Consider the following 21153-nt stretch of genomic DNA (forward strand, 5'->3'; position numbering starts at 1 on the left):
TTGAATCTATTTCTCACTTTCACTGCATAGTCATAAGGGATTTGATTTAGGTCAAATCCTGAATGGTCTAGTGGTTTTCCCCACTTTCTTCAATTTAAGTCTGAATTTGGCAATAAGTTCATGATCTGAGCCACAGTCAGCTCCCAGTCTTATTTTTGCTGACTGTATAGAGCTTCTCCATCATTGGCTGCAAAGCATATAATCACTCTGATTTTGGTGTTGATCATCTGGTGATGTCCATGTGTAGAGTCTTCTGTTGTGTGGTTGGAAGAGGGTGTTTGCTATGACCAGTGCATTCTCTTGGCAAAACTCTATTAGCCTTTGCTCTGCTTCATTCTGTACTCCAAGGCCAAATAAAGATGACTGGTGTCAAATGTTGATTTTAAAATATAGTATCACTGTTTTTTAGTCCTCTCTGCTTTTCTTTTCACCAATGTTCTGCATAATTGGAAGTTGTTAATCATTGGAAATGGTATTGGCCTGGACTAGACCTGAGCCAAAATTAAATATAATGGAAATCATGCCAAATCTTAATGCAAAGATCAATGGAGAAGTTATTTTCAGCTGTCAATAAGAAACTAAATCAATTGTCATCTGGACTCAACAACAGCTAAAGTTTCTTCCTTTACACAGTAGTTCAACATTTTCCAAAATCAAGTGTCATCTTCATGATTTTTGTTAGCTATCATACATTCCACTAATATTTTCATTCTCACTGTTTTGACTTTAATAAGTTTATTTGAAAAAGAAACTTGTGGAAAGTCCCTGGCGTTCCTAAGGTCCAGTGGTTGGTATACCACACTTTCACTGCCGAGGGCCCAGTTTCAATCCCTGGTTAGGGAACTAAGATCCCACAACCTGCAGGGTGTGACCATAAGAGAAAAAAAAAATAAAGAAACCTGTATGTTGACTCTAAATGAAAAACAAGTATAAGTTGTCATAAAATGAAAACCGTAACAATTTTTTAAAGCAGTACAACTAAATTTTTAAATATTTGTCCATGTACCTTTAACATGACCTGTGATAAATCAAAGATAAAATCATAAAGCTTCTAGAGGAAAATACAGAAGGATACCTTTGGGACTTGAGGATAGGCAAAGGTTTCTTAGGTCACAGAAAGTGAAATCACAAAAGAAAATTTGATAAGTTGGATTTCCTTAAAATTTCAAACTTGTCATCAGAGACATAAGCAAGCTACAGATTAGGAGAAAATATTGGCAAAACATTTACCTGACAACAGATTTCCATCTAGGGTATGCAAAGGAACCCTATAATTCAGTAGTAGAAAACAATTAAATCAATTTTTTTTTAAAGTAAGATTTCATAAAAGAAGATATCAGTTCAGTTCAGTTGCTCATTCGTGTCTGACTCTGCGACCCCATGGACCACAGCACACCAGGCCTCCCTGTCCATCACCAACTCCCGGAGTTTACCCAAACTCATGTCTATTGAGTTGGTGATGCCATCCAACCATCTCATCCTCTGTCGTCCCCTTCTCCTCCTGCCTTCAATCTTTCCCAGCATCAGGGTCTTTTCAGATGAGTCAGCTCTTCGCATCAAATGGCCAAAGTATTGGAGTTTCAGCTTGACATCAGTCCTTCCAATGAACACCCAGGACTGATCTCCTTTAGAATGGACTGGTTGGATCTCCTTGCAGTCCAAGGGACTCTCAAGAGTCTTCTCCAACACCACAGTTCATAAGCATCAATTCTTCTGCATCCTTAATAAATACTTTGCTGCTCAAAGTCCAACTCAATGTCTGCTCCAAGAGAACCTGACCAACAAACAACAAATGTTTGTTGAATGAATGAATGATAAAAAAAAAAAGAATCTATAAATAGATTAGGGCTTCCTTGGTGGCTCAGCAGTAAAGAATATGCCTGCAATGCAGGAGAGAGATATATATTTATTTATTATATATATTTATTATTTATTTATATTATTATTTATTATAATAAATATTTATAAAGCTTTATTTGTGTCACTAGAAGTAAGAGCCCTTCATGCCTGCCATAAGCATGTATTCAGCATTTCCTGAGCACATTATCTAAACCCAAATAACTATGTGAGAGTTGGACTATGAAGAAGGCTGAGCGCCAAAGAATTGATGCTTATGAACTGTGGTGTTGGAGAAGACTCTTGAGAGTCCCTTGGACTGCAAGGAGATCCAACCAGTCCATTCTGAAGGAGATCAGCCCTGGGTGTTCTTTGGAAGGAATGATGCTAAAGCTGAAACTCCAGTCCTTTGGCCACCTCATGCGAAGAGTTGACTCATTGGAAAAGACTCTGATGCTGGGAGGGATTGGGGGCAGGAGGAGAAGGGGCCAACAGAGGATGAGATGGCTGGATGGCATCACTGACTCGATGGACGTGAGTCTGGGTGAACTCCAGGAGTTGGTGATGGACAGGGAGGCCTGGCGTGCTGCGATTCATGGGGTCGCAAAGAGTCGGACACGACTGAGTGACTGATCTGATCTGAAGTCATGTAAGGAAATTAAATATTCATATATTTATGATTGCATTTGTATGACATTCAAGAACAGCAAAAAACCTATGGATTAGAAATAAGAATAGTTCTCATTTTTGGCATAATTTTGACTGGGATAGAGCTCAGGGGGAAATTTTTCATGCTGAAATTTCTTCTAAAATATCTTGATTTAGGTGATTGTTTTTGTTTAGTTGTTAAATGATGTCCTACTGTGCAGCACCATGGACTGTAGCCCACCAGGCTCCTCTGTCCATGGGATTCTCCAGGCAAGAATACTGGAGTGGGTTGCCATTTCCTTCTCCAGGGGATATTCCTGACCCAAGGATTGAACCCACATCTCCTGCATTGGCAGGTGGATGCTTTACCATGGAGCCATCAGGGAAGCCCAGTATTCTGGCCTGGAGAATTCAATGGACCGTACGGGGTCACAAAGAGTTGAACACGACTGAGTGACTTTCACTTCACTTTACTTCCACTTGGTAGTAAGCTTCTGTTGAACCCTTGTTCTGCCACATGGCAGGAAATGAAATCTCAGCTCCTGGTTTCCTCAGTTATTTCAGGTTTAGGCTTATCCTGCTTCCCAGATGGGGAGGTAGGTTAGGTGGTACGGTGAAGAAGTGACCAGGCTGGCGGCATCCAGGGGATCTACCTTGTCTCACCAGAATTCCATCCTGAAGGGCCAGGTGATGTCATCCCTCATACTGGCATTCACTGCTCAACCCCCAGCTCCAGTATCCACCACACTGAAAGAGGCAGACGTGTTTTAGCTTGGCAGGAGATAAATGCTCTTCTCATGTAAAATAGACAATAGATTTTTTTTTTAATTTTAATTGGAAGCTAATTACTTTACAATGTTGTGGTGGGTTTTGCCATAATTCACATGAATCAGCAATGGGTGTACATGTGTTCCCTATCCTGACCCTCCCTCCCAAGTCCCTCCCCATCCCATCCCTCAGGGTCATCCCAGTGCACCAGCCCTGAGCACCTTGCCTCCTTCATTGAACCTGGACTGGTGATCTACAAAATAAACAATAGATATTTTAAAATAACTTTAGGGAAATGCTAGGTCCTGCAAAACCTCTAACCATATTGCAGCCATGAAATTAAAAGATGCTTCTCCTTGGAAGGAAAGTTATGACCAACCTAGATAGCATATTCAAAAGCAGAGACATTACTTTGCCAACAAAGGTCCATCTAGTCCAGGCTATGGTTTTTCCAGTGGTCATGTATGGATGTGTGAATTGGACTGTGAAAAAAGCTGAGCTCCAAAGAATTGATGTTTTTGAACTGTGGTGTTGGAGAAGACTCTTGAGAGTCCCTTGGACTGCAAGGAGATCCAACCAGTCCATTCTGAAGGAGATCAGTCCTGGGATTTCTTTGCAAGGAATGATGCTAAAGCTGAAACTCCAGTACTTTGGCCACCTCATGAGAAGAGTTGACTCATTGGAAAAGACTCTGATGCTGGGAGGGATTGGGGGCAGGAGGAGAAGGGGACGACAGAGGATGAGATGGCTGGATAGCAACACCGACTCGATGGACGTGAGTTTGAGTGAACTCCGGGAGTTGGTGACGGACAGGAAGGCCTGGCGTGCTGCAATTCATGGGGTCGCAAAGAGTCGGACACGACTGAGTGACTGAACTGAACCGAACTGAAGTGTTCACCAATGTGGGACACTTGCCATATCTAAGTCCTTAATTGCTATTTGACCACCTTCCTTCTGCCACTAATCTTCCTTTGGTTGCCCAAAGATTTCCTTCCTCCAAAACTAACTACCAAGAAAGTTGGAACACAATGAAATCAAAAGCTAGATTAGCACATCATAAAGGGCTTAATTTCCCACATAACAGAATCAAAAGGAGGAGTAGGGCAAGGCAGACATGGGGACATATGACAGAGGGTGACGATGACAATAGCAATAAAAGCTACATTTATTATACACTAGCTGCTCTCTGGAGAATCCCCACGGACAGAGAAGCCTGGCGGCCTACAGTCCATAGGATCGCAAAGAGCTGGACATGACTGAAGCGACTTAGCACAGCAGTGTGCTAAGACTATTTTTAATCATGGGAAAGTTTTTTACTTTTGGTACTGTTTCATATCATTGTTTTTTCTCTAATGGGAAACAAGAGCAAATGGGGAAGGAAATATTCTACTTCTCTTACTAGCAATCAACCCTGTGCTGCTTAGTTCAAAGCAGGACTTCCTTCTTGGTCATGAAGTTCTCATACATTAGCTCCACGAATCCTCATAACAACTCAGGGAGGCGGCCCCACTATCACCTCCATCTGAAAGACAAGTGCATAGAGTTTTACGTGAGACGGATACATGGCTCTTGTTGAAGCCACCATTGTTTTGTGTCTCTGCACTGTACTCATATCTCCTACAGTCTGGGACAGTCATCGGCTGTCTTGTTTTTGCTGCCCAGGTCTATCTCCTCCTCTACAGCCATCATTCTTATGATGCCATTGTTACTCAGTGTATACACAAAAAGCCATACAATAGTCATGGAAATGGTATATACAGCTAGGAATTTAATTAATTGATTTTTTCTTTACAACACAGCAAAATTGAGGAGAAGGTACAAATTTCCCATATACCCACTGTCCCCATTCTTACAACCTCCCCCATGAACATCCCCCCAGTCAGACTGTTACATTTGATGAACCTACATTAATTACCACATCATAATCACCCAAAGTGTGTAGTTTATGTTAGGATTCACTGTTTGTGTTGTTCATTCTATAGGTTTGAACAAATGTATAGGGACACATGGGCTTCCCTAGTGGCTCAGTAGTAACGAATCTGCCTGCCAATGCAGGAGATGCAGTTTCGATCCCTGGATGGGGAAGATTCCCTGGAGAAGGAAATGGCAACCCACTCCAGAATTCTTGCCTGGGAAATCCTATGGACAGAGGAGACTGGTGGGATGCAGCCCATAGGGTCACAAAGAGTTGGACATGACTAAGCAGCTAAATAGCAACAACATAGTAACACATATCCATTATTATAATATCATGCACGGTATTGTCACTGCCCTAAAAATCCTCTGCACTCTTGCTTTTTCAACCATCCCTCTGCCCCTAACTCCTGACTGTCACTGATCTTTTTACTGTCTCCATAGGTTTGCTCTTTCCAAAATGTCATACAGCTGGAATAACCAGCTAGTACTTTTAAACAGACTTTGAGCAACTACTTACAGAGGTGGCCAGGGTTCAAGGAAGTAACTGGGATGCCAAGGTACCCAGGGACTAGCAACTTGAGAAGCCATTACCACCTGCAGGCTGGAAGGTGTTACCAGGACTTCCCTGGTGGTCCACTGGTTAAGAATCTGCCTACCAATGCAGGGGACATGGGTTCAATCCCTGGTCTGGAAGATCCCATATGCCACAGGGAAACTAAACCTGTTCACCACATCAACTGAAGCCCAAGCACACACTAGAGCCTGTGGTCTGCAGCAAGAGAAGCCATTGCAAAGAGAAGACCTTGCACGGTAACTAGATTAGCACCTACTCACTGCAACTAGAGAAAGCCTGCATGTAGCAACAAAGACCCAACACAGTCAAAAAAAGAAAAATGATGTTTCCAGAGCTTGGTTCAGAGTTAACACCATGCAGAGGGGCTGTTTGAGGGAGGTTGAAGTCACAAAGGAATACAGATGCAGCCCTAATCAGGCCAAGTCATGAAAAAGCAGGAGGAATGAATATCCAGACCTTTCTCCCTCTTCCGTGCTCGAACCTCCAGCTGGTGCCTCCTACTGGCCAACTAGAAGTCAGGGGGCAAGAGGACTTGGGTGACAAACACGGTTCATAGGGATCAGCTTTCCAGGGTTCAGAGCAGAGTCTAGAAATGTGGAGAAAAGATCTAGGGGCAAATGGAAAATTACCCACCCAGTGAACATCCTGAATTCACTATCTGTTAAGCCTTAAACAATCTGTTCACCATGAAAATTTTAATTCACTTTGTGAGTACAACTGGCAAAGAGGGAGCACATTTCTATAAAGAAACCATGTCCATTTTTAGATATTTTCTAACACGTAGATGCTTTATACTCAATTTTATTTTTCAAGTGGACAATTTTTATGTTGAAAGCACAAGCTGGTGAACCTGTTCTCTCCCTCAGTGAATCAAGAGCTAAGTGTGCCTTGGTTTCAAGACCAACTGCAGTCCTTCAGACTCTTCTGCCAGTTCTCATATTTTCTTCTAAATAAACCAAATGAAATTAGCAAAAAACAAGCATTGAGGAACTATACAACAAATGTCTTTTTTTTTTTTTTTTGCTTGCTTTTTTTCCTCTTTTTGACCAGAAGTGACAACTGAGAAGTAGAAACAGGGAAATTTTCTGTCATAGGACATATCTGTTATATTGTTGGACCACAGACTCTTAACCATGAAAAAAACCTTAAAAATCATCTAGTCTTGTGTTTTTAAGCCCTTTTACTTGGGAGGCCCCTTCTTCACACATCTATGTGAAAAACCATTCTGTGAAAGAATTTTAATAATAGTTCATAGGGCCTATTACTGTGCTTTGCACTTTGCCAGAATTATCTCATTTCATCCTGTCTAAAACCTTAAAAGTGAGGTTTGTTTTTTTCCCCTTATCTTCCAGTTGAAAAAGGGAAACACCAAGGGTCAGAGAGATGGCTGAGGTCATGTTGCCAGCGGTTGTGGCATGTGATATTCAAAGGCAGGGCTCCTGACTCCAGGGCCTGTGTCTCTACTTTCAGAGAGAAGCAGAGTGTTTTAGTTAAAGCAGAGTGTGGATTTCATTGGTTCATTCTCCCCTTAACCCTGACTTTACCCTTGGCCACCTGGAGCGTTGTTTAAAAAACACCCATCCAAGCCTAACACTTGATAACTTAATCTGTTAGACTATCATTGACATCACTCAATGGAAAAACAGTCCTGTGCTTCTCAAATACGACCTCACTCATTTCCTCTCCTCTGCAAAGTACTTAGATGTAATTCCCCTATCATCAATATGCACATGCAATTTCATCTTTGGCTCCTTTTAAACCTAAATCTATTTTCTATAAAAATTCTCACACATAAATTCAGACTTTGGACTAACCAAGTTTAACAGCTGTTTATCATTTTTATAGAATACTTAACAGAATTTCCTATTCTGTATTCCATGGAAACCTGGTTCCTGGTGATATTAATCAGATCAGATCAGTCGCTCAGTCATGTCCAACTCTTTGCGACCCCATGAATCGCAGCACACCAGGCCTCCCTGTCCATCACCAACTCCCGGAGTTCACCCAGACTCACGTCCATCGAGTCAGTGATGCCATCCAGCCATCTCATCCTCTGTTGGCCCCTTCTCCTCCTGCCCCCAATCCCTCCCAGTATCAGAGTCTTTTCCAATGAGTCAACTCTTCTCATGAGGTGGCCAAAGGACTGGAGTTTCAGCTTTAGCATCATTCCTTCCAAAGAAATCCCAGGGCTGATCTCCTTCAGAATGGACTGGTTGGATCTCCTTGCAGTCCAAGGGACTCTCAAGAGTCTTCTCCAACACCACAGTTCAAAAGCATCAATTCTTCGGTGCTCAGCCTTCTTCACAGTCCAACTCTCACATCCATACATGACCACAGGAAAAACCATAGCCTGGATTAGATGGACCTTTGTTGGCAAAGTAATGTCTCTGCTTTTGAATATGCTATCTAGGTTGGTCATAACTTTCCTTCCAAGGAGTAAACGTATTTTAATTTCATGGCTGCAGTCACCATCTGCAGTGATTTTGGAGCTCAGAAAAGTAAAGTCTGACACTGTTTCCGCTGTTTCCCCATCTATTTCCCATGAAGTGGTGGGACTGGATGCCATGATCTTCGTTTTCTGAATGTGGAGCTTTAAGCCAACTTTTTCACTCTCCACTTTCACTTTCATCAAGAGGCTTTTGAGTTCCTCTTCACTTTCTTCCATAAGGGTGGTGTCATCTGCATATCTGAGGTTATTGATATTTCTCCTGGCAATCTTGATTCAGGTGTCTGCAATAAAAAGTGTTTTTTTAAACCAGTTTTCATATTTATATTACATGTAAAATATATATATTCATGATACATTTGGGAAATGGTACGTATGCCCTTCTCACAATGTCCCTCTGCACCTGCCTATCACATACACATTAGAAAATTAAAGGTGATAAAAAGTCATATAAGACAGCAATGGACATGACTAGGCTTAGCAACCTGGTTTAACCATAGAATCCTTTTGTATTCTATTGATCCCCTATGTATTATCCCCTATGGAGCAGATCCACTGCTCTACAGACCCAGCAGATAGAACCCCACTCTAAACCAGGTAAGCTTGGTCCTTTGTCAGTGAGTGTGGGCCCTTTCTTCAAAGATGAGGAAGCGGACATTCGAGTCACACAATTGGCTAGCAACACCAGTTAGAATCATAGCTCAGGTCCCCTGATAACTTTTACAGAAATCCTTGTGATAAAATTGGCTGTTATATATGGGTACATATTCTGATATTTCCCAGCTGATGAAGAGCATGTCAGCACAATGCCCGTTGTTATGGTCACCTAAGGTCACCTGGTAACCTGGTGGCCCCAAGTCTCTTTAAAAGCAACTGAATGAGCAGCTTTGCCTCCAAAACTGAATGGTGCAGCTTTGCCTCCAAATCCTAAGGTGCTCTGCTGGGAGGCACCTGTAGGAGGCACACCAGTGGCTCAGAACAGCATCCCTCTGCCAAGCAGGCATGCAAGCACCACGCAGTCAGCAGCCTGATTCTACCGTAGTCTTCTGGTGTTCTAGGCCCCGAAGAAAATCATGGCTTTTGGGGTTACACAGTCAGAGGGTTACAAATGAAGGTGACACAGACCTTGGCCAATGCTTGCTAAGGGCAAAGGGAATGTGTGGTGGGTGAAGGAATATGGTGGTTATAAATATCAGCTAAGATCACAGACCGGGCACAGAAGCCAGGACTGTAATTAATAGTCGTGAGTGTTCTTCCTTTTTTGACATGAATATATGGGATTATATACCAACCAGTTTTCCCCCTCTTTCATTGCTCTAGACTTTAACATAAGATGTATTAATAGTTAAAGTGTTAGTCACTCAGTTGTGTCCAACTCTTTGGGACCCCATGAAGTCTGGGGGTCCCCAGGCCCAGAGACTGGAGTCCCCCAGGCTCCTCTGTCCGTGGAATTCTCCAGGCAAGGAGACTACTGGAATGGGTGGTCTCCCCTTCTCCAGGGACTCTTCCTGACCCAGGGATCGAACCTGGGTCTCCTGCATTGCAGGCAGATTCTTTACCATCTGAGCTATAGGAGTTAATCTCATATTTCATTATTTAAATTACAGGATATCCAAGGGACATTGACTCACCTAGAAAAGAAACCACCCAAAAATGGACTGTGGAGGATTTGGCATCTTTCTGGATGTATGAGACAAATTGTATTATGTTTCTCATTGTTTAAGCTGCCACCTATCGAAGAAACACTGGGTTTGAAATGGGAAAGAGATGAAAAGGAGTCTAATTCAGCTAGCACTCACATGAACTTAGAAATAATACTGCCTTTGTCCATGCAATATGATTCAGCATCTTTGAAAAGTAAGTGTGCTGATAAGTTTCAAGGAAAATGATGCCTTTGCCCTGGAGGATTAATAACCAAGTGTCACCTGGTGGGGACGGTGGGTGGGGGACTCACATTCTCTCAGGCTTCTTAGAACTTACAAGCAGCAGAGACTTGTTGTTGATACCAGGAGATGGTGGGGGAGGTTCTGTGCAGAAATGATTTCTGGTGCCAGGTGACTCATTTTTAAGCAACTTCCACATTTTGGCAGATGGTGCTAATGCCAGCGCTTAACGATAGAGCTGAGCAAATCAGGACGGCATGTTTCCACACTTCTCAGATGCTTATTTCTAAACAGTATGTTAAAACCACATCTCTGGGTACCTCTCTCTGCAGTGAGTCATGGAGCCTAAGTGAGGCTGCTGCCTCTGGAGTCCATGCTGGCAACGGAATCCTACAATGGACCACATGTAAAAGATCCAGACACTCATTTTTCAGATGCTGAAAACCTCAGGCCATAGAGAACATTTACTATAGACATTTTCTGTCTCGGCCATTTCTCACATGAATACTGCCCTATTGAAAGGACCTTTACCCTCATCAAATTCTCATGTATTTCAGACAAATAACATCATGTAACCAGAGAACCTATGGGATAGAAGGAATTTATGGTCATTAAGATCAGGGCAGAAATAACTTTTTGCTGAATATTTTGTGCTCCCTGTCCCATGCTGCAGCGTTGATGCTGAAACATGTCTGCCCAGGGACCCAACATATTTCCTAAGGCCCCTTCATAGACATGTGACTAGTGTTGGCCAAAAGAAAGTGAGCAGAAGTAACATGTGTCATTTCTGGCCAAAACAGTTAAGAATAGGCTATGTTATTTCTTCTCCTCTCCCCTTCGTCCTGGGTACAGAGGTGCTTAAGCCTTTAAGGGATGGCAAAGCCATGTGATAAGACATGCCTGGGTCACTTAGAGCCTGTCATACTGAGTGAAGTAAGGCTCAGACAGAGAAGAAGTATCACATATGTGGAATCTAAAAGAAATGATACAAATGAACTTACTTACAAAACAGAAAGAGACTCCCAGACACATAAAATGAACTTATGGTTTTTGGGGGGAAGGGATAGTTAGGGAGTTTGGGATGGTCATGTATACACTGCTATATTTAAAATGGATAACCAAGAAGGACCTATTGTGTAGCATATGGAACTCTGCTCAGTGTTACGTGGCAGTCTGGATGGGAGGAGGGGGTCTGGAGGAAAATGGATACATATACATGCATGGCTGAGTCCTTTCACTGCTCACCTGAAACTACCACAACATTGTTAATCAGCTACTCAGATTCAGATTCAGATTCAGATCAGTCGCTCAGTCGTGTCCGACTCTTTGCGACCCCATGAATCACAGCACGCCAGGCCTCCCTGTCCATCACCAACTCCCAGAGTTCACTCAGACTCACATCCATCGAGTCAGAGATGCCATCCAGCCATCTCATCCTCTGTCGTCCCCTTTCCCTCCTGCCCCCAATCCCTCCCAGCATCAGAGTCTTTTCCAATGAGTCAACTCTTCGCATGAGGTGGCCAAAGTACTGGAGTTTCAGCTTCAGCATCATTCCTTCCAAAGAACTCCCAGGGCTGATCTCCTTCAGAATGGAGTGGTTGGATCTCCTTGCAGTCCAAGGGACTCTCAAGAGTCTTCTCCAACACCACAGTTCAAAAGCATCAATGCTTCGGCGCTCAGCTTTCTTCACAGTCCAACTCTCACATCCATACATGACCACTGGAAAAACCATAGCCTTGACTAGATGGACCTTTGTTGGTAAAGTAGTGTCTCTGCTTTTTATACCCCAATACAAAATAAAAAGTTCAAAAGGGAAAAAAATAGAGAGAGAGAGACATGCTTGGGTCCCTGAATCACCACATGGGTGAAAGCCACCAGAAACAATCTTCATCAGATTGTTACGTGAGTAGCAAATACATTTTTACTGTGTTCAGCCACTGAAATTGGCAGTTTAACAACTACTATAGCTTGCACTTCCCTAATTAACACAGAGACCAACTTCCATCTTCCTCTCTCCATTTAATGTTTTAACTCCCTTTAAAACTCCTCTCAGGGATATTAGTAGGAATAACCAGAAGCACTTGGTATGATGGCGAAGAATATGGACACTGGTGTCAGGCAGATGAGGCCTTGAATTTAATTTTGTTAATATTTTTGTTGTTTTTCTCAGGTATGCAACAATGTTTATTCGTTTTTCTACATACTTCATGGTTTGATTTATTTTAAAATCTAGAACAAGCAAAAATATATTATGATCAAAACCAGAAATATAAAGCTGCAAACCTTTTTTTTTTTTTAACTCCATTTTCAATACTAAACTAGCTACGTGTTCTTGGCCGAGCCACTTAATTTCTCTGAGCCTTGGTTTCCTCATCTGTAAAATGGGCATAATAGTAGTACTTAGGTCATAATGTTGTTGAGAGAAGTCAAGGACCTCATTCACATAGTTCAGTTCAGTTCAGTTCAGTTGCTCAGCTGTGTCTGAATCTTTGTAACCCCATGGACTGTAGCATGCCAGGCCTCCCTGTCCATCACCAACTCCCAGAGTTTACTCAAACTTATGTCCACTGAGTCGGTGATGCCATCCAACCATCTCATCCTCTGTCATCTCCTTCTCCTTCAGCCTTAAATCTTGCCCAGCATCAGGGTCTTTTCAAATGAGTCAGTTCTTTGCATCAGGTGGCCAAAGTATTGGAATTTCAGCTTCAGTGTCACTCCTTCCAATGAATATTCAGGACTGATGTCGTTTAGGATGGACTGGTTGGATCTCCTTGCTGTCCAAGGGACTCTCAAGAGTTTTCTCCAACACCACAGTTCAAAAGCATTGATTCTTTGGTGCTCAGCTTTCTTTATAGTCCAACTTTCACATCCATACATGACTACTAGGAAAACCAAAGCTTTGACTAGACGGACCTTTGTTGGCAAAGTAACGTCTCTGCTTTTTAATATGCTGTCTAGGTTGGTCATAACTTTTCTTTCAAGGAGCAAGCATCTTTTAACTTCATGACTGCAGTCACTATCTGCAGTGATTTTGAAGCCCCAAAAAATAAAGTCTCTCACTGTTTCCTCATCTATTTGCTATGAAGTAATGGGACCGGAAGCCATGATCTTAGTTTTCTGAATGTTGAGTTTTAAGCCAACTTTTTCACTTTCCTCTTTCACTTTCATCAAGAGGCTCTTTAGTTCTTCACTTTCTGCCATAACTGTGGTATCATGTGCTGGTCTGAAGTTATTGATATTTCTCCTGGCAATCTTGATTTCAGCTTGTGCTTCATCCAGTCCAGCATCTCTCATGATACACTCTGCTTATAAGTTAAATAAGCAGGGTGACAATATACAGCCTTGATGTACTCCTTTCCTGATGTGGAACCAGCCTGTTATTCCATGTCCAGTTCTAACTGTTGCTTCCTGACCTGCATACAGATTTGACCTGCATACAAAAGGCACTAAGTATTCAAGAAATTAAGGCTTTTGTTCTTACTGGCATTATACAAGTGATCATATAACACACGCTGGTGATAATATTAAATAGATTGATAAGCAGGTTTTTGTTGTATTGCTACTTTCCAGAGGGTCAGAGAAACTGAGGCATAGAAGCAGCTTCCCTATTTAGTTGTCAGGACCTTAGAAACCTGGGTGGGGTGGTTGGAATAGCAGCATAGGCCCTAGGAGACTGGGGTACCAGGAACCCAGAAGGAATTAGCATCAAAATCTCTGGGCACGAACACATCTTACAACACTCAGGGGCCCTCAGCAGAGATGAGATAGGAGCTATCGTTTCCACGATGCACAGGTGAGGTCACGTGAGACATGAGAGGATGGAGGGCTCCCAGGGTAGGTCCATCTCTGACTGAGCCTCAGGAAATGGAGCCCTCCCCCTTGGTCTCTAAGACAATCCCAGAGGTGCTCTCAGGTAACTCAGAGAAGCGAAGGCGTGGGAGAATGCAGCTGGGAACTTGGGAGGGAGACGGAGCAGAGCAAGGGATGACAGGGCAGGTGAGAAGCCTGTGCTCCCCCGGAGAGTCAGCAGTTTCTTCCTTTGGTTCCTACACCTGCTCACTGACTGCACTCGGGGCCAGGGCACCCTCTCCCTTGGTCTTTCTAGCAGAAGTGCAGTGTCCACACAGACTTCCTGCTGACCCCTCTGTCACCCTCTGCCCCAGGGCAGTCCTCCTTTGGCCTCAGGAGTCTGAAAGGAGACTCGCCCTTTCTTTCCTTTGCCCAGACTCTAAGGGCTGGAAAGCAAATGCAGATGTTTGGCTCCAAACCACGCCAGAGAAAGATGAGAACAGCCAGATCCCTGCCGGCGCCAGATGCCTCCAGCCAAGCTACTGAAAAGCCTTCACGACACTAGATCCACCAGCTACTTCTGACGCCCTCTCTGAGAGAATTGGGGACAAAAAAGGAAAAGCAGAAACAGAGGCTCCCGTCTAGCACCCTGGTGTCTGTCCGAGTGACACCACTTTTTGCCTGGCTGACCTTTGGTCGTGCATTTGTATTGCTGCTGCAGTTTCCAAGTATTTGGGATCTGAACAGATGAAGGAAGGGTTTCCACCATGGGAGGGAGAATCAAGAAAATTTCAAATATAAGGCATTTTCCAGATTCCTCTCTTTATGCCAAAATAAAGTATCAATATTCACCACAGCAAGCAAGAAAGGAGGGAGGGGGGAGGGGAGTTGGAGGGAGGGAAGGAAAGAGAAGGAGCTCTTCAGAGTAAAGAGTAAATCATCTTGTGCTTACCTCAAACTCTGGTTTTCAGCACTCCCCAGACTCATGACCTGGAAGAAAATGAGGTCATGCATTAGCACATAATTGACCTGTCCCCTCCAAACACACACCTGAAGGAACCCATTCCAGCTTTGGATGATGAGACTGAACGTTTTCTTTTATACTGAGACAAAATCTAGCTGCCTCTATTTCTCATCTTTGGTTCTCTTTCCTGTCTTGGGTCCATGTGGAACACGTCTCATCTTTCACATGTGAAAGTCCACAGTGAAAGTCTGTCCATGAGAGAGCAGAGGGAGAGGGTAAACTTCTTAAGGATTAATTCTCCTTGGGTAGCTTTCTCCTTTGCAGCAGTAACATGCAACGTCTTTCATGGTTGGTGTTTTGTTTTGTGGGATGCTAAGGAGAAGGAAATGGCAACGCACTCCAGTATTCTTGCCTGGAGAATCCCAGGGACAGAGGAGCCTGGTGGACTTCCATCTGTGGGGTCACACAGAGTCAGACACGACTGATATGACTTAGCAGCAGCAGCAGCAGCAGCAAAGGACTCTAAATCCTGAATCTTCCTTCCAAACTCTAGTCTTGACCTAACACTTTTACTGTTACCTCTTCTGCCTCAGGGTTCCCTAATGTGGATCAGAGGTTACAGGCAACATTACTCAGGATAGGTAAGTCTGGTGATCAGAGCATGAGGTGTGATCCAGTTTGTCTTGGGAAGCAGAAAGAGAGCCCCCAAATGCTGAAGATGTTATATCCAGTCCACACAGGCCACAGCTACCCTTTTTCCATCATCATCAAGGCCTCATGAGTCAGACAGGAACAGGAAACCAGCAATACTTCCCTCCACCAATCCTGTCTCAACACGTGCCACTCAACCCAGCCTTCCCTAATCTCTTCACCTCTACTGAATTCTCCTTAGAGAAAACTTACTTTTCTCATTTTCTCAGCCTTCTACCCCAATCTTTCCAAGATGACAGTTGTTACCTGCCCACATGACACCCTTTTACCTTTTCCTTGGTAAAAGCTTCTAAGTTTCCTTTGATGAGCTACCCTCCTTGGTCCACATGGTTCACTGAACACTGACCACATACAACTCATCATCACAGAGATGAATGGAAGATTAAGACCTGACCAAGCAGAGTCATGGGGATTGGCCCAGGGATGAAAATGGAAAGAGGGTCTACACTGTGGATTTTGCTAGAACTACTGGAATGGATATGCTATGGTTGCTAAGCTAATAGGACCTAAACCTGTAGCTGCAGACAGTCATCATTATCTGCTTTTAGAGGAAAGCCTGCCCAACATGAAGCCAATAATAGGGGGTAAGGGACCAAGAGGTGAAGAGAGACAGGCTTTGGCTTATGGCTGTTTGAGCTGAGTTTGTCTCTTGCATCCAAAATTACTCAGAATTCTTTTTTTTTTTTTTTGACACTGCTATGTTTTCCTCTTTCTTTCTTATTTTTTATTTTTTTTTAAAATGGTACTTTTTTTTTTGTTTGTTTGTTTTAATTTTATTTTATTTTTAAACTTTACATAACTGTATTAGTTTTGCCAAATATCAAAATGAATCCGCCACAGGTATACATGTGAGTATGATAACACATTTACAGGAGAATTGGAAAATGCCAAACAAGGTTACATATAGTTCTGCTATATATTATAGCTATTTTAAGTAGATAAATTAAGATTTTTAGTTGGAGTTTCAAAATCAAACTCTCAAAAATTAATAGAATGACTATACAGAGAAGTAGAAGGCTATAGTAGACCTGAAAAGCAGTATGAACCAATTCAAGTGTATCCATAATAATGATGTAAACAATTTTCACACAACAGTAGGAAAAAATTCTATTCAAATTCCCATAGACTATAAACTAGAAGACACTGAAACATATCCAGGGACATAAAACAAGGTGCAAAAGTTTCATGGACTAAAGGTATTGAACTCATACAAAGTCTTGTTCTCTTATCACTATATGTTATGTTAGAAATTATGTTAGAAATCAATATCAAAAGATATTTGAAAATAACCTATGTATTTTCAAGTGCTATGTGACATCTGCCAAGAGAGATCTTTGACTTAGCCACTGAAAACCTCAATCAAGTTAAAAGACTGAAAAAAAACACAGAGGGTGATAGCAGAAAAGAAAGCATTTAAATGAGAAATTACTATCAAATGAAAAATTAATATTAAAGATACTTTTAAAAATCCTATGTATCTGGAAATTGAATGTCCATTTTTAAAAGATGGGTGTATCTAAGAAGCCATAACAATGAAAATTAGAAAATATTTGTAACAGAATAAAAATGGAAAGAGAATTTACCAGAATTTGTTGCATGCAGCTGAATCTGCTCAATGCACTTAAATACAATCTAGAGTCTTGAATAAGCTATGAAAATAAATACTGGACACTAGCATAAAATTTTGTGAAATTTGAAATTCTGTACTTTAGTTAATAATATTGTATCACATATTAATTTCCTGGTTTTTTTTAAAGCAACACAGTGTTTCTTTACAGAGAAGGCAATGGCACCCCTCTCCAGTACTTTTGCCTGGAAAATCCCATGGACTGTGCCTGGTGGGCTGCAGTCCATGGGGTCGCTAAGAGTCGAACACAACTGAACGACTTCACTTTCACTTTTCACTTTCATGCATTGGAGAAGGAAATGGCAACCCACTCCAGGGTTCTTGCCTGGAGAATCCCAGGGACGGAGGAGCCTGGTGGGCTGCCATCTATGGGGTCGCACAGAGTGGGACACGACTGAAGCGACTTAGCAGCAGCAGCAGCAGTGTTTCTTTATATTCTCAGAATTGAATTAGAAGTTTCAAACATCATTCAATTTTTAAAAATCATTAAGATAATAAATTTTCTAGACTTTTAGCAGTAATACTAGATGCCAAAATACATGGAACTATATCAAAGTTTTGCAAAATTACTCAGAATTCTGGGTGATACTTGACCCCCCATAATTCTCAAACTTTTTGGTCTCAGGACATCTTTGCACTTCAAAGAGTTTTTGTTTGTGTGAATTATTTTTATAGATATTTATCATATTATAAATTAAAATTAAAAAATTTTGTAGTGTCACTTAACAAAACTAACAACAAATTTATTAGGTGTTAATACAAATAACATTTTTTATGAAAAATAACTTTATTTTCCCAAAACAATATATTTAGTGAGAAGTATTCCCCTGTGTTACGTTTTTTCAATGTTTTCACAGTGTCTGGCTTAATAGAACGTAGCTGAATTCTCATGTATGTTTTTTCATCATGACATCGCCATATGTTGTTTTGGTTCAAGTATATGAAGAAAACCTGGCCTCACAGAGATATGTATTGTTTAAAAAGACAGGGAGATTTTAGTAGACTTTTTAGAGAGTTGCGGGTTTTCTTTTTTGGCATTTTTCCCAAAACTTGACAAGTGGTAGTTTCTTAAAGATTTGTTACAGTGTGGAATGTGAAACTATAAAAGGAGCTTTTCATATTCTATGCAATATATATTCATGAGAGAATGAGGGTGATAAAAGGCACAGTAATATCTTAGATTTAAGAGGAAAATAGTTTTGACCTTGTAGACCTCCTGAAAGGTGCTCTTTATAAAGGTGGAGAAGGGGTCCCTGGACCACACTTGGAGAACTATTGATCCCCCCCAAACCTCATCAGCTCTGACTCTGTGTGTGTTTTTCTTTATTTTTTTTTTTCTTACTGGAGAATAGTTGCTTTACAATGCTGTATCGGTTTCTGCTTTTACAGAAGTGAAACAGCTATAGGTATACATCTATCCCCTCTTTTCTTTATTTCCTTCCCGTTTAGGTCACCACAGGGCACTGAGTAGAGTCCCTGTGCTATATAGTTGAGTCTCATTATCCCTGTGCTATTTCATAGATTCTCATATCTATTTTATACATACTAGTGTAATAAGTCAATCTCAATCTCCCAATGAATCCCACCTTATTTTTCTAATTTAAACTTTTTCTTTAAGATGGATTACGCCTCATGGATTGCAGGATCTCAGTTCCCTGTTCAGTTCAGTTGCTCAGTCGTGTCCGGCCCTTTGTGGCTCCATGGACTGCAGCACGCCAGGCTTCCCTGTCCATCACCAACTCTCAGAGTTTACTCAAACTCATGTCGACTGAGTCAATGATGCCATCCAACCATCTTGTCGTCCCCTTCTTTTCCCACCTTCAATCTTTCCCAGCATCAGGGTCTTTTCAAATGAGTCAGTTCTTCACATCAGGTGGCCAAAGTATTGAAGTTTCAGCTTCAGCATCAGTCCTTCCAAAGAATATTCAGGACTGATGTCCTTTAAGATGGACTGGTTGGATCTCTGTGCAGTCCAAGGGACTCTCAAGAGTCTTCTCCAACACCACAGTTCAAAAGCATTGATTCTTCAGTGTTCAGCTTTCTTTATAATTCAACTCTCACATCTATACATGACTACTGGAAAAACCATAGCTTTGACTAGACGGACCTTTGTTGGCAAAGCAACATCTCTGCTTTTTAATATGCTATCTAGGTTGGTCATAACTTTTCTTCCAAGGAGCAAGAGTCTTTTAATTTCATGACTGCTGTCATCATCTGCAGTGATTTTGGAGCCCCCCAAAATAAAGTCTGTCACTGTTTCCACTGTTTCTCCACCTACTTTCCATGAATTGATGGGACCAGATGCCGTGATCATAATTTTCTGAATGTTGAAATTTAAGCCAACTTTTTCACTCTCCTCTTTCATTTTCATCAAGAGACTCTTTAGTTCTTCTTCGCTTTCTGCCGTAAGGGTGGTGTCATCTGCATATCTGAGGTTATTGATATTTCTCCCGGCAATCTTGATTCCAGCTTGTGTTTCTTCCAGTCCAGTGTTTCTCATGATGTACTCTGCATATAAGTTAAATAAGCAGAGTGACAATATACAGCCTAGACATATACCTTTCCCAGTTTTTAACCAATCTGTTGTTCCATGGCCATTCTAACTGTTGCTTCTTGACCTGCATACAGATTTCTCAGGAGGCAGATAAGGTGGTCCGATGTTCCCATCTCTCGAAGAATTTTCCATCGTTTGTTGTGGTCCCCATAGTCAAAGGTTTTAGCATAGTCAATGAAACAGAAGTAGATGTTTTTCTGGAACTCTCTTGCTTTTCCGATGATCCAACAGATGTTGACAATTTGATCTCTGGTTCCTCTGCCTTTTCTAAATCCAGCTTGAACATCTGGAAGTTCACAGTTCATGTACTGTTGAAGCCTGGGTTGGAGAATTTTGAACATTACTTGCGTGTGAGATGAGGGCAATTGTGTGGTAGTTTGAGCATTCTTTGGCATTGCCTTTCTTTGGGATTGGAATAAAAACTGACCTTTTCCAGTCCTGTGGCCACTGATGAGTTTTCCAAACTTGCTGGCATACTGAGTGCAGCACTTTGAATAATATCCTCTTTTAGGATTTGAAATAGCTCAACTGGAACTCCATCACCTCCACTAACTTTGTCATTAGGGATGCTTCCTAAGGCCTACTTGACTTCACATTCTAGGATGTCTGTCTCTAGGTGAGTGATCACACCATCGTGATTATCTGGGTCATGAAGATCTTTGTTGTATAGTTCTTTTGTGTATTCTTGTGACTTCTTCTTAATATCTTCTGCTTCTGTTAGGTCCATACCATTTTTGGCCTTTATTGTGCCCATCTCTGCATGAAAATTTCCCTTGGTAGCTCTAATTTTCTTGAAGAGATCTCTAGTCTTTCCCATTCTATTGTTTTCCTCTATTTCTTTGCATTGATCACTGAATAAGACCTTCTTATCTCTCCTTGCTATTCTTTGGAACTCTGCATTCAAATAAGTATATTTCCTTTTCTCCTTTGCCTTTTGCTTCTCTTCTTTTCACAGCTATTTGTAAAGACTCCTCAGACAACCTTTTGGCCTTTTCGCAATTCTTTTCCTTGGGGATGGTCTCGATCTCTGCCTCCTGTACAGTGTCACGGACCTCCATCCATAGTTCTTCAGGCACTCTGTCTATCAGATCTAGCCCCTTGAGTCTATTTGTCACTTACACTGTATAATCTTAAGGGATTTGATTTAGGTCATACTTGAGTGGTCTAGTGATTTTCCCTACTTTCTTCAATTTAAGTCTGAATTTGGCAATAAGGAGTTCATGATCTGAGCCACAGTCAACTCCCAGTCTTGTTTTTGCTGACTCTGTAGAACTTCTCCATCGTTGGCTGCAAAGAATATAATCAATCTGATTTAAGTATTGACCATCTGGTGATGTCCATGGTCAGTTCCCTGACCAGGGATTAAACCCAGGCCTTAACACTGACAGCACCAAGTCCTACCCACTGGAGCACCAGGGAAGTACCTAACTTAAACT

General features: G+C 41.8%; 1 long non-coding RNA gene across 3 annotated transcripts in view; it reads right to left on the bottom strand.

Moving 5' to 3' along the window:
• Positions 1–2894: 2894 nt before the first annotated feature.
• The window catches only part of LOC102413119, a 38294-nt gene continuing 20035 nt past the window's right edge, over positions 2895–21153 (bottom strand). The window contains exons 2-4 of one of the 3 annotated variants that reach the window (XR_003105811.2): positions 14814–14851; positions 4652–4774; positions 2895–3231 (exon numbers count right to left, since the gene is read on the bottom strand). This is a non-coding gene — a long non-coding RNA (uncharacterized LOC102413119). Of the gene's footprint in view, positions 3232–4651; positions 4775–8415; positions 8474–9820; positions 9921–14813; positions 14852–21153 lie in introns of those variants that run through there. The other 2 variants (XR_003105809.2, XR_006547529.1) reach the window with 2 other exon arrangements.

Source organism: Bubalus bubalis, chromosome 21 (genome assembly GCF_019923935.1).
Source record: "Bubalus bubalis isolate 160015118507 breed Murrah chromosome 21, NDDB_SH_1, whole genome shotgun sequence".
Taxonomy (NCBI): domain Eukaryota; kingdom Metazoa; phylum Chordata; class Mammalia; order Artiodactyla; family Bovidae; genus Bubalus; species Bubalus bubalis.